The following is an 11,396-nucleotide window of genomic DNA, read 5'->3' as shown; positions in this document are numbered from 1 at the left end:
CTCTCATCTAGGCCCACGTGATGGGGGATTTCCCCAAACACAGAATAGGGGCTCAGAGTCTTGTCAGCTGAAAACAATAACGACAGCACTGCAAATACCTACACACTCCATTTTCCACACAGCAGGCTGAGGAAGATTATAAAACTTAAATTGGATCAGGCTACCCCTTTGTTTTAAACCTTCCAATGGTTTCTTGTCGCCCTTATAATATAATCCCAACCAAAATGACACCAGGTGGCTGGTGGAAGATTCTCAGAGCTAGAAACCATGGCCACAGAGTCATATGGGATCCACATAGAAGTCAGGCTCACGTGCTTGCTGTCCTTGATGGCAACGAAGATGCCCTTTCCACGTGCCTCTTCACGTACACAGAGGCTCAGATAAGTGCATTCGGGCCCTGCTGCTGCTCACTGGCTTAGTTAAAAACATTTTAAAACTCCAAGTTAATTAGCTCATTTAAATTCTGTTCGGTTTATCGCATGTGTAGTATGTACCCCACACAGGTCCAGGAGCTAATGACCATCTTCAACAAAATCACTAACATTTGCATAGTGGTTCACAGTTTACAACATGCTTTCACGTACTGTAAACCATCTGATTCTCAACACACCCCTGTGAATAGATAGGATAGACATTATTGCCTCATTTTAACAGGTGAGAAAACAGTCTCAGAGGTGAAATGCACTTCTCAGCACAAGGGGTGTAAGGGAGGGGGAGACTAGATTAAAACCTACCTCTTCTTAACTTTTAATGTCCCTCATAACCATCGAATTCACCAGGCATTCTAAGTAATCAAGGTTTTATTGGTGGGTGTGAGGAAGTGAATAAACAAAGGTCATGGGATCCCAGTTCAGAGGCAGATAGGAGACAGATGAAGAGAGTCGGGTTTTTCATGGACTTGGGACTACCCAGCTCCTAGGGACATGCCTAGGCAGGTTCCAGGACTGAGAGCAAACCACACACTGTGCCACCCTCTATCAGCAGCCCAACACACACACACACACACACACACACACACACACACACACACACACACACACACACACGCCACTTCACTCACAGTGGATGGAGTAAATTACTGAGGAAATTAAATATCAAAGAGGCTGAGAGAAGAGGGGAGCAGGAGGCACTGGTGACTGTTTAAGGGCCGCTGGGTTTTTAAACTGGCTGGCCGCTCCTTCCCATCAGCATCCCCCAGCCTCTGCCAGGAGTACTGTCGCGGCAGGTGGGTATGGGGGTTAGGAGGAGCAGCTAGGAGGAGCAAGGCAGAGCTGAGGCTACCATCTTCTCCACCAAGACTCCAGGGAGAAGGTGTGCTACATCCAGTCTTGTTGCTTAAAAAACTTATTATATTTTTTTTCCAAATCAGAAACAAGTCAAGCCATAGCTCCCACACCCCTCGGTCTATCAGAAAATAAATCTCCTGGCTGACGCACCTTCTCTTTAGTGTGAGTTTCCCCTGGGTGAAAGCCCACAGATCCTTGCTCCTGAGGCATGACATTTAGTGCCTCTATCTCCTGGCCTCTGTTCTTCCAGGGTCTGCCAGGCTTAGCCTCAGACAAGGATACAAAGTGGTTCATGACCAAATGCAAATCACCAAGTACAATGCCTCTTTGTAGTCTATTCACACCTTTCATCCCAGAATTTCAAAGCACAGTGCAAATGTTAACTTGTCCTCAGACACCCCAGGAGAGACAGGTAGGTGGCATATGCTATTATCATCTCCTGTTTTATAGAAGCAAACCAGGCTCAGAGGCCTCATGGTGAATAATCGTATATCCTAAAGACCTGCATCTAGTCATTAACTATATAATGTTACTGCCAAAATACCACAAATATCAGTCCCCTAATTGATAACCATTTTCTTTTCTCAATTTCTTCTTTCTTCCTTTGGAGTCAGAGGTCTCCTATAGCTTTCTAAATAGGTCTCACAAACTAACTCAACCACCTACCATCTTCAGTTGCCCTTCTCTTAAAAGAAGATAGAAGATAAACTATATCAGCCCCTTTGCCACATGCATGGCATAAATGATCACTTGTCTAGGGAAATAGTTTTGGCTAGGTCAGTGTGTTATTTAAAGTAGACAGTCAATCGCATTGCCCACTCTCTCCACTGTCCCCTCCTAAGGGAACCACCACCCTTGGCTGAGAAGAACAGCTTCTGGCTGTAGCTTAACTCTCTTGAACCACATGACTGCACCCCCACCAAAGCCACACCTGATTGAACCAGGGACCCAAGTATTACTATTCCAGAGACCTTTCTGTGACTTGTAAGGGAGACTGGTACCAAAAGTTCTATTCAAACAGGAAATTGGGGGTGGGGTGGGATGGTGAGCTTCCTTTAGGTGGTCAAACAAAGAGAAGAGGGGAGGCTTAGAAAAGATACCTGGAGAGTGGTAAATCACGTTAACGTTAACGGCAGAAAACTGAAGTATTCAGTACTTCCGCTATTTTAAGAATAAGAATTAAAACAAGTCCTTGAAACTGTTATGGATTCTAAATGACCTTGAGGTTCTGGTGTCTGTGAGTTGTGGCCACACCATAGTTACATTTTTCTTTATACATTCCTATCCTTTTTTACTGCTCTTCTTTATAATATGACCCCATTCTTAGCCTGAAATCAGAAATACCCGACTAAGGATTTCATTTATGTTCTGTGACTTATATGCTTGAGCCAATATAAATTCGAGCAAGCTACTTGCTCTTTATGCTGCAAAGCTTTCATCAGCAAAATAGGCGTAATCGTTCTTTAGGCTATGCCTATGGAGTTGATTGAACTTCATAAATATCTGGTTGATTTGAAGCGAGATGCTTCGAGCCATTATAACATCCAATCACTGAAAAATCACTAAATGTCCACCTGATTTGATTATTTAGAAATCTGAAGTAATGACAAACCTTTTTAAGCCCTGTCACATAGTCTTCTTAAGAACAGGATAATGTCACCTTTGCACACAAAATTTCTAACCAATCCCTATGTGGCAAACCAATAAATATATTCATCATAATGGCCTCATAATCCCAGGCTTCTGGAAATACTGGGATATGAGTTGTGATGTAATTACAGAAGACATCAATTATGCTGCCCGAATGGTACATATAAATCTCATCTAAGAGAGAGGGAAATTCAAATAGACATTGTGTATTTAGGAGAAAAAATATAATACACATAAAACATTTTTGAGAAATGAGATAGTTGACATTTTGATCAATCAACCTTAACTATTAAATACCGCCATCTCTGCCAAGTTAATTACCTGCAAATGAAGAGCCAGCCCTGCAAGAAAAGTACTGCCAACATCCAGCTCTGCAGTCACATTGTGGGAGGGGAAAACCCAGAAACCAAGGGTGAGCAGGGCAAAGCCCCCCAAAAATGAAAATTGCTAGGTATGCAGAGTAGCACTTCCCTAAAGGATGCTTTGACTTTAGCAGCTCCAATACCCCTGCTGCCTGAGGGAAAGCTGCTGGCAGCAGAGGGACCCAGCTGTCAATGAGCTTGTCAACCAGCTCTCTCTATACCCAGCACAAGCCAACTCAACCCTCAGAGGGTGTGGCGGGGTGGGTGGGGGGAGCGTTTCCTCCAGAACTTCTCTTGGTCACCCACACTCTGGTCCCATGTCTGTTTCAGAAGTAACTGCTCAGGGACCAGCCAGCTCTGCTAAGAATCTGAACCAACCACTCAAGGGAAGGAGAGTGAGGTCTATTCCATGTAGATGGGACAGATGGGGCAAAAGAAATAACTGCTGGCTTTATGTGGGGCTTGGTAGCCAAGGCACTTTATTTAGGCCAGACTTTGGGAAGGCAAGTCCAGGCGGGCCTTTTCTTCCAAAGGAGCACAGATCCTTGAATAGCATCATGTTGTTCAATGTCATTTCATTGTAATTTGACGAGATGCCGAAGGAACTCAACTCTTGTTTATATCGGTTAGCCTATGGTAAAACTGGTTTCCTTATACATAGTTTTGCCTAAAGTCTCCGAACATAATGATGATGTTAAGTGAGGAGATATTGTATGTAAAGGAATGGGGAAATCTTATATTCCATTCTGAGCTACAAAGACAGTTCAAGTATTTTCCTTAGAGGCAGAGCAGGTCCAGGTTTTGAGGAGCCTGGATTTTATATCATTTGAGAGAGAGTCTGTCTTTTAAAGAAGAATACAAAATTAAGTATACAAGATCTTTAAAAAAAAACCCTGAAGCTTAACATTCATTAGCTTCGTGAGAAATGGTTAGAAGTACATTCTCTGTGCTCTGCCCTTTTCTCTCACACTTAATTTATCCTTGTCTATCTCCACCATGGCAGGTTCATTTGCCCTAGCAGGGGCTGAAACAGAGCAGGTTATATGACTATTCACCTGGGCCTTCTGGAGTGTTCTTAGTGTCTCTTCTTCTGAGATTCTCCATTAGCACAATGAAGCCTTATAGGCACAGACTTCGTTGACAATCACCCTCACTTTTGTTAGTCCTGCCAGGCTGACTTTAGGACTCTGGGTTCTGAATTCGGTTCAGATATCAATTCACAGGCTCACTGTTATGGACTGAATCGTATCCCTCTAAAACTCATATGTTGAAATCCTAGCCCCCAGTACCTCAGAAAGTGATCTTATTTAAAGACAGTCTTTATAGAGGTAATCACGTTAAAGTGAGGTCATTAGGGTGGACCTTAATGTGATATGACTGGTGACCTTATAAAAGGAACACTTGGAGGCAGACACAGACATAGGAAAAACGCCATGTGAACATGAAAGCAGAGATGGGGTGAAGCTTCCGCAAGTCAGAGAATGTCAAAGATGGCCTGCAAACCACCAGAAGCTAGGTGAGAGCCAGGGAACAACCCTCAGAAGGAACCAACCCTGCCTACATCCTGATCTTGAACTTCCAGCCTCTAGAACTATAAGACAATACATTTCTGTAGTTTAAGCCACTCAATTTGTAGTACTTTGTTATAGCTGCTCTCTCAATCTAATATCGTTAGCCTCATCTCTTCTCTACATCATTTACCATAAAATGAAGACCAAAATAAGGCTCTTTGACACCTAAGCTTCAAGGGAGCAACCAGAACAGGAAAATGAAGAGCTTTCCTCTGCACTATTCACAAGGAATAACTCATAACTAGAGAGTTTCTCTAAGCACTTTTGCCCCTTTTGTCTGATTGTGTTACTAATGATTTCATTCAACTCGTCACATGAAAGTTTTGAGAGAAAATTTCAATACATCTTTCTTGAATGTACTCAGCTATTCTTGCAGTCTCAGGCCTTTATCCCAGGAGAGGACAGCCTTCGTGCATTAAATTTTAGTGAGCATTTATTGTGCACTTAATATTGGGCAGATGCTTGGCTGGCGGCTGGGAGGCAAAGTTTCATAGGACAGAGACAGGCTTTCAAGGAACCGTAGTCTGGTGAGAAAATAAACATAAGAAGAGCCATGATACAGCTTGAAAACTGCTACAATGTATTATTCATAAAATGCTAGGGAAACTCAGAGTAGGCAGAATCCCTGCAGGACAGTTTTAGAGGAGATAACATTTGAGTTGGGCTTTGAAGAATGAATAAGAGTTTGTCAGGCAGAGGAGGGAGGCAGAAGGAAAAACATGGACAATTTGAAGTATGTTGAAAAAATTAGTGTCGCTCTAGTACAGTGGTTAGATTAGAGAGAAGAATATTAAAGAAAGGGCAGAGGAAGAGGTTGTGTCAGGAGGAGTGAGTAGGAAAGGGGCAGGAGTTAGGGACAGAAACTCTAATGTCAGAATCTCTCTTCTTGATCTTTCTTGTGTTCTGATATTAATGCATATCTCTACAAGCCTGACTTGGTTATCAGTCAGAATGCAGAAAAGGTCCTTGGCAGGTTATGTTGTTTTTCTCAGTTTAAACTAATCTATGATGAAAATACACTTAAGCATGGAGCTGGGAGGAAGGCGGGAAAGGAATGAAAGGAGGAGGAGGACATGGCTCTGTGTTGTTCTCTTTGCATCTGGCTCCTGCTAAATGCTGAGTGTTTGATTTTCACTTAGTAACTTGTTCCTACAGTTTCCCTTCTACTCTGCTTTAGGTTCTCAGATAACCAGAGACCTCAGCACCGGTTTCAAGGTACCTATGGGTCTTGCCTTCTTAGCCACTTAACCTGGTCAAATTCATCTAGTCATTTACTCAGCAAACACTTCAGGCGTCATGCTGGGCACCAGGCACACAACCACAGCATCCAGGAACAAATGCCATCCTTCCCTCTCAAAGCCAGTTTTAAGGTTCGTGGCCCACTAGGCAACAAGCGCACAGGCCCCAGTTTTGAGACCAACTTTTAAGCTGTGTGACCTCAAGCATGTCACTTGGCCTCTCTGATCTTTGGTCTCCTCAGATTAAAAGTAGGTTTGTGTTATTTTTTTCCCCCTCTGTTAAGAAGGTAAAATGAAATAATAAATGTGAAAATACTTTCTCATCCAAGAAACCCTAGACGACTCTTATTTGTTACTGTGGCCAGACCAGTTAGGTGAGTGGAAGCTAAGTGTATTCATCAGAACTCTCTCTGTGGCAAATAAGAGGAAGCCAAGCCAAGCTGGCCAAAGCAACAAAGGAGTTTATTGACTCGTTTACCTGGGAAGATCCTGGAGAAGCTCAGTCAAAGGAAAAGCCGTGGGATCCAGGGCCTCAAGGAGCCCGACACCCGGCCCTCCCTTTTGACTGCCTGCTGTCTGCTTATTTCTGCTTTCTCTTCCACAGCGGCATCCTTCCCTCTGCCTGAGACATGCTCTCTCTTTGCAGCAGGCTGCATAGGCACTTGCAGTTCAGGAGACAGTAGGTGAAGGGGAAGGAGAGCACTGTGTTACCAGAGGGAGATACAAAAGCGCATGGGGCACAGAGTAGAGCCACTGCCACCCGCCGCCTTCTGCAGGGTAACAGCCGCTCACTCAGAGAACATTGTTTGAGGGCCTATTCTGTGCCAGACACTGTTCTAGACCCTAAGAATAGAAGCGTGCTCCACTCGCCACCGTATGCCCCAGCTCTTCAGTGTATTCGCTCATATCCCATAACACAGGGACAAGGTCACTACATCACGAAAGTGCTCATGGTTTCATAGCAGCAAATGAGACAGATGCTGACAAGTTCCCTTGCTTCTTTCATTGAGGGAGACAGAGCAAGAAACAAAAAGAGCAAAGCAGAAACAACCCAACTAATCAACTATCGACTAATGAAAAGGTAAATAAAGTGTGGTATATCCATACAATAACAGTATTTGGCAACAGAAAGGAATGAAGTACTCGTGTTACTCCATGGATGAACCTCAAAAACATTACTTTAGATGGAAGAAGCTAGTCACAAAAGAACATATATCGTATGATTCTATGTATTTGAAAGATCTAGAATAGGCACAACTATAGAGACAGAAAGTAGATAGTGGTTTTTAGAGGCTGGAGTGTGAAGTAGTGGGGGGAGGGATGGGGTGCTACCCCACTGGTAATGGTGCAGGGTTTCTCTTGTATGTGCTGAAAATGTTCTAAAATCAGATTATTGTGATGGTTGCCCAACTCTATAAATATACCAAAATCCATTAAATTGTGTACTTTAAACAGATGCATCTTATGGAATGTAAAGTCCATCTCAATAAATCTATTTTAAGAGAAACAAACAGAAATGTTATGTAGAAAATGTAAATGGGGTGGTGAAATGGAGAGTGACTTAATGGTTACTGTAGAATTGATGGAGAAGTCACAAAGATCTCTCAAATGAGGTGACCTAAAAGCTAAGTTCTCAGTGACAGAGAGAAGCCAGTGTGGCAGGGAGCTGAAGGAATATCACTCCAGGCAGAGTGATAGGCCAAAGGCCCTAAAGCAGAAACAAACCTGGAACTTAGATGGATGGATGAGGCAGGGAGGGACCAGATCATCTGCCTTGGTATACACCAGCCTGAGAGGCGGATTGTACTCCAAGAGCAGAAGAAAGTCATTGGAAGATTTGAAGGGAGCAGCTTTTTTTAAAAAAAAATGATCATTCTGGCTGCTGTAGAGAAAATAGATTGTAGGGTACTAGTACTAAATTTTCCTTGATTTGTTAAGGACGAAGTATTAAAGAAGAAGAAAAAATAAATAGGGTTGAATCTGTTCCATCCAGGAGCTAACAAGGTAGCGGAAGAAATGATACATATAGATACCCACAAATCTCAGAAGAAGCAAAAAGTGTTCAGAGAGAGGTCTAGAAAGGGTTATGGGGACTCAGAGGCTAACACAGAGGTATCTAGTTGGAAAAGGAGCTTGTCAGTCAGGAAGATATTTAACTGGAGTGTGGCAGATGAGTAGGAAAAGAAAGACAGGTGGTTTCCTGGCAGCCAAAACAGCATCTTCAAGACATGGTGGTGAGAAAGCACAGGGAGTATTAAGAGAAGTTTGCCATCAAGATTAATCTACAGAGTAGAAAATAAAATAAGAAGTGATAGGAACACCTGAAACTAATATAATATTATATGGCTAGCCACAATAGAGCACTCTATAAACCAAGGCCTAAGTGATGAGGAAAGGGAGAGAGAGGTTGCCAGCATCTGGAAGGAGAAAAAGTCATATAGAGGCCAGCTCAAGATAAGCAATGACCTTTGGCCAAGGGATATAGCCACACCCTGAAGGGACCTTAAAGGGAGAAAACCAGGGGATAAATATCCTGACTTTACCCTCCTGCCTCCATTTGATCTCCTGCCAGAGCTCTCGACTGGCTGAACACAATCAAGAACCAAAATACAGAAGAACCCTGATGATGTGGTCCATACAGTTTGACCTCCAAGGTTAGAAAGTCCAAGATAAGGATAGAAAGGTAGGTTGTTAGGTATTTTGCCTAAGAAGGTCTGCAATTTTAGGTGAGAAGTAGGGTATTAATTCAGTGTGTAAAGAGCAAGCACTGACAACCTTTGATGGATTGAAGAAGAAAATGACTAGAAAGAGGAAAACTAGTAAAAAGTTTCCTAATTGTCTGATTAAGAGATAATGATCTAGAGATGATGGGATGCATGAAAAGAAGGGACAAAGTCAAAGCATATTTTATAAGAGCAAGATTGAAGATCAACTCCATTGAACACGGTAGGTATTAGGATATGATGGGGAGTTGGGATGAAATAAGGAAAGTGCCAAAGAAAATATGAGGGTTTTCAGCCTGGATACTGAGAGTTCTTACTATAAAGGAAATCTTAATGCAGTGAAAGTCTGAGTTTGGGGTGTTATACTCAAAGCTCTTTCATTCGAAGCCCACTCATGCTGACTTAAGTAGAAAAAGAAGCATTTATTATAAAAATTTTAATTATATTTCAAAACTTAAGGGCAGAAACTCACAGGGAGCCAGAATCGAGAATGGGCAACACGTCATGTTGCTCTTCAGCACCGCTGAGTCACCCCAAGTCTGTGTGGCCTCGCATCCCTGCCTCTCTGCTCTGTTTGCACCTCTTTTCACAAACCAGATTCTCTGCATCTTCATGCACATGATTGAAGATGCCAGCCTCACCTCCAAGTTTGTGTCACTTCCCAGTTCAGCCAGAGCAGACTGGTGCCCACCATAATTCCGGATCCTTAGGAGACTGGCTCCGTCCAGTTATTCATCCAGCCCAAGGGTGCAGGATCATGTACTTCAAGTCCATCCTGGGGTGGAGGAAATTCTCAGAGGAGGTCCGTGTGCTGAGGGAGAAATGCCTAAGAAGTGAGGAAAAGATGAGCTCAGTGTTGGACATTTTGAGTGGGAGGTGCATGCAAAATCTCTTATTTGGAATAGCTAGCGAGCTATAACGATTTCAATCCAAAGTGAGAGAGCAAATTGGCAGGAGGATAGTCAGGGTTAGTAAAATAAGAGGTGACAATTGAAGGAAAATGCTGAAAGAGAGAAAAAGGCCAAGGAAATGAACCTTGGTGAATGCTTCATTTTCAGGACAGGATAAAGAATATCAGTAAAGGACACCAGTAATGAATACAGCAAAGGATCTTTTAGAGGATATTGAAAAAAGAAAAAAATGAATAAAGAGAAGAATGAATGTGGAGCTATGGTGTCAGGAAGAGAAGGGAAGAGGAGCCGATCCACAAGACCACTTGCTACAGCAACTGTGAACTTTTGATGGGCAGGGCTGAATCTTTCTCTCTAGGAGTGGACACAATGCCTAGTGAGGAGCAACGGGGCTCAATAGATATCCGTTGAATAAAGATGGCAAAGAAGGAGCAAAGCTGTAAGATTTTGCAAGAATGAGGTCTTCGGTGACTTTTAAGAAAGCAATTACATTACAGTATAAAAGTAAAAGGATAAAAGGAAGGAGTGGATATAGCCTAATCATTTAGCAATTTTGGTGACAAAAAGGAGAAATGTCTTGAAGAAGAAGTAGAGTTAAAGGAATGGTTTATTATTATTACTATTATTATTACCATTGCTTTTATGTTTTATTTTTAAGATGGAAAAAAACTTGTATATATTTGGAAAAAATAGCCGAGATACGTACATTGAATATATTTTAAAAGATGAGCAATTAATGGAACAGCCTTAAAGAAGGAGGAGAAAGGTGAAAGAAACTTTAGAAATCAAACAGAACTGTTCTCAAGAGATCAAAGAAAAGAGATTTTAAAGAGACTAAGAGAAAATTTGCCATAGAGAAAGCAAAATTGAGGAAGCTTCCCCGTGTGCCTTTAATTTCCCCGTGAAGAAGAAATCCTCCCATTGGCTTGTGGGCGGCAGGATTAGAAGCGGAGGATAATGTCGAAATTTTGGAACTCCAACTGAGCCGCATGTAGTCTTCAAGAAATTAGTCTGGGTATTACCCAACAGTAAGAAGCCGGCTGAAGTTAGTGTGCATTTGTTATGGCCTCAGTTCACACAACCACAAGAGATGGCTCCGTACAGTTCAACAGCCTGGGAGCTGAAGCAGAGTCCCGTGGTGATCGCTGGGGGTAGAGGGCGAAAGATTCCCAGGTCACCGCAAAGAGTCCTGTTGAAAGAGCTTAGCCAGGGATCAGAGTGGCAAACGAGGGTGATGACTGGAGAACCTGGGGCATTGGTGATCAGAGTGAGGCAGAAAGACATAAAGGGGAGGGAAATGGGAAACTGTCTCAGCGGAGGAAGCCTCTGCGTTCAAACTGGAGTACAAAGTCATGGTGAAGGTCAAGATACCAATGTGCTAAGGAATGGCTTCAGCCCTGGGGGAAAAAAAAAAAGTTCAAAGCACGAAGGAACGAAGAAATAGTCAGTGAGCCCCTGCTTACCACCCCGGAGAGGCCCACGCTTCCCAAAGGGCTGTTGCCACAAGCGCGTCTGATCCCTACGACTGTTGGTTCCCAAAACACCCAATGGTAAGAAAGTAGATATTAAAGTTTACCCTAGCATGTGATGAAAAGTGAAAAGAAAATAATAAATAAATTATATATACAGTATGATTACAATTATGGGGAAATACT

This window comes from Pteropus alecto, unplaced genomic scaffold (genome assembly GCF_000325575.1).
Source record: "Pteropus alecto unplaced genomic scaffold, ASM32557v1 scaffold12, whole genome shotgun sequence".
Classification (NCBI taxonomy): Eukaryota; Metazoa; Chordata; class Mammalia; order Chiroptera; family Pteropodidae; genus Pteropus; species Pteropus alecto.
The sequence above is the reverse complement of the archived record's forward strand: the minus strand, read 5'-3'. Positions refer to the sequence as shown.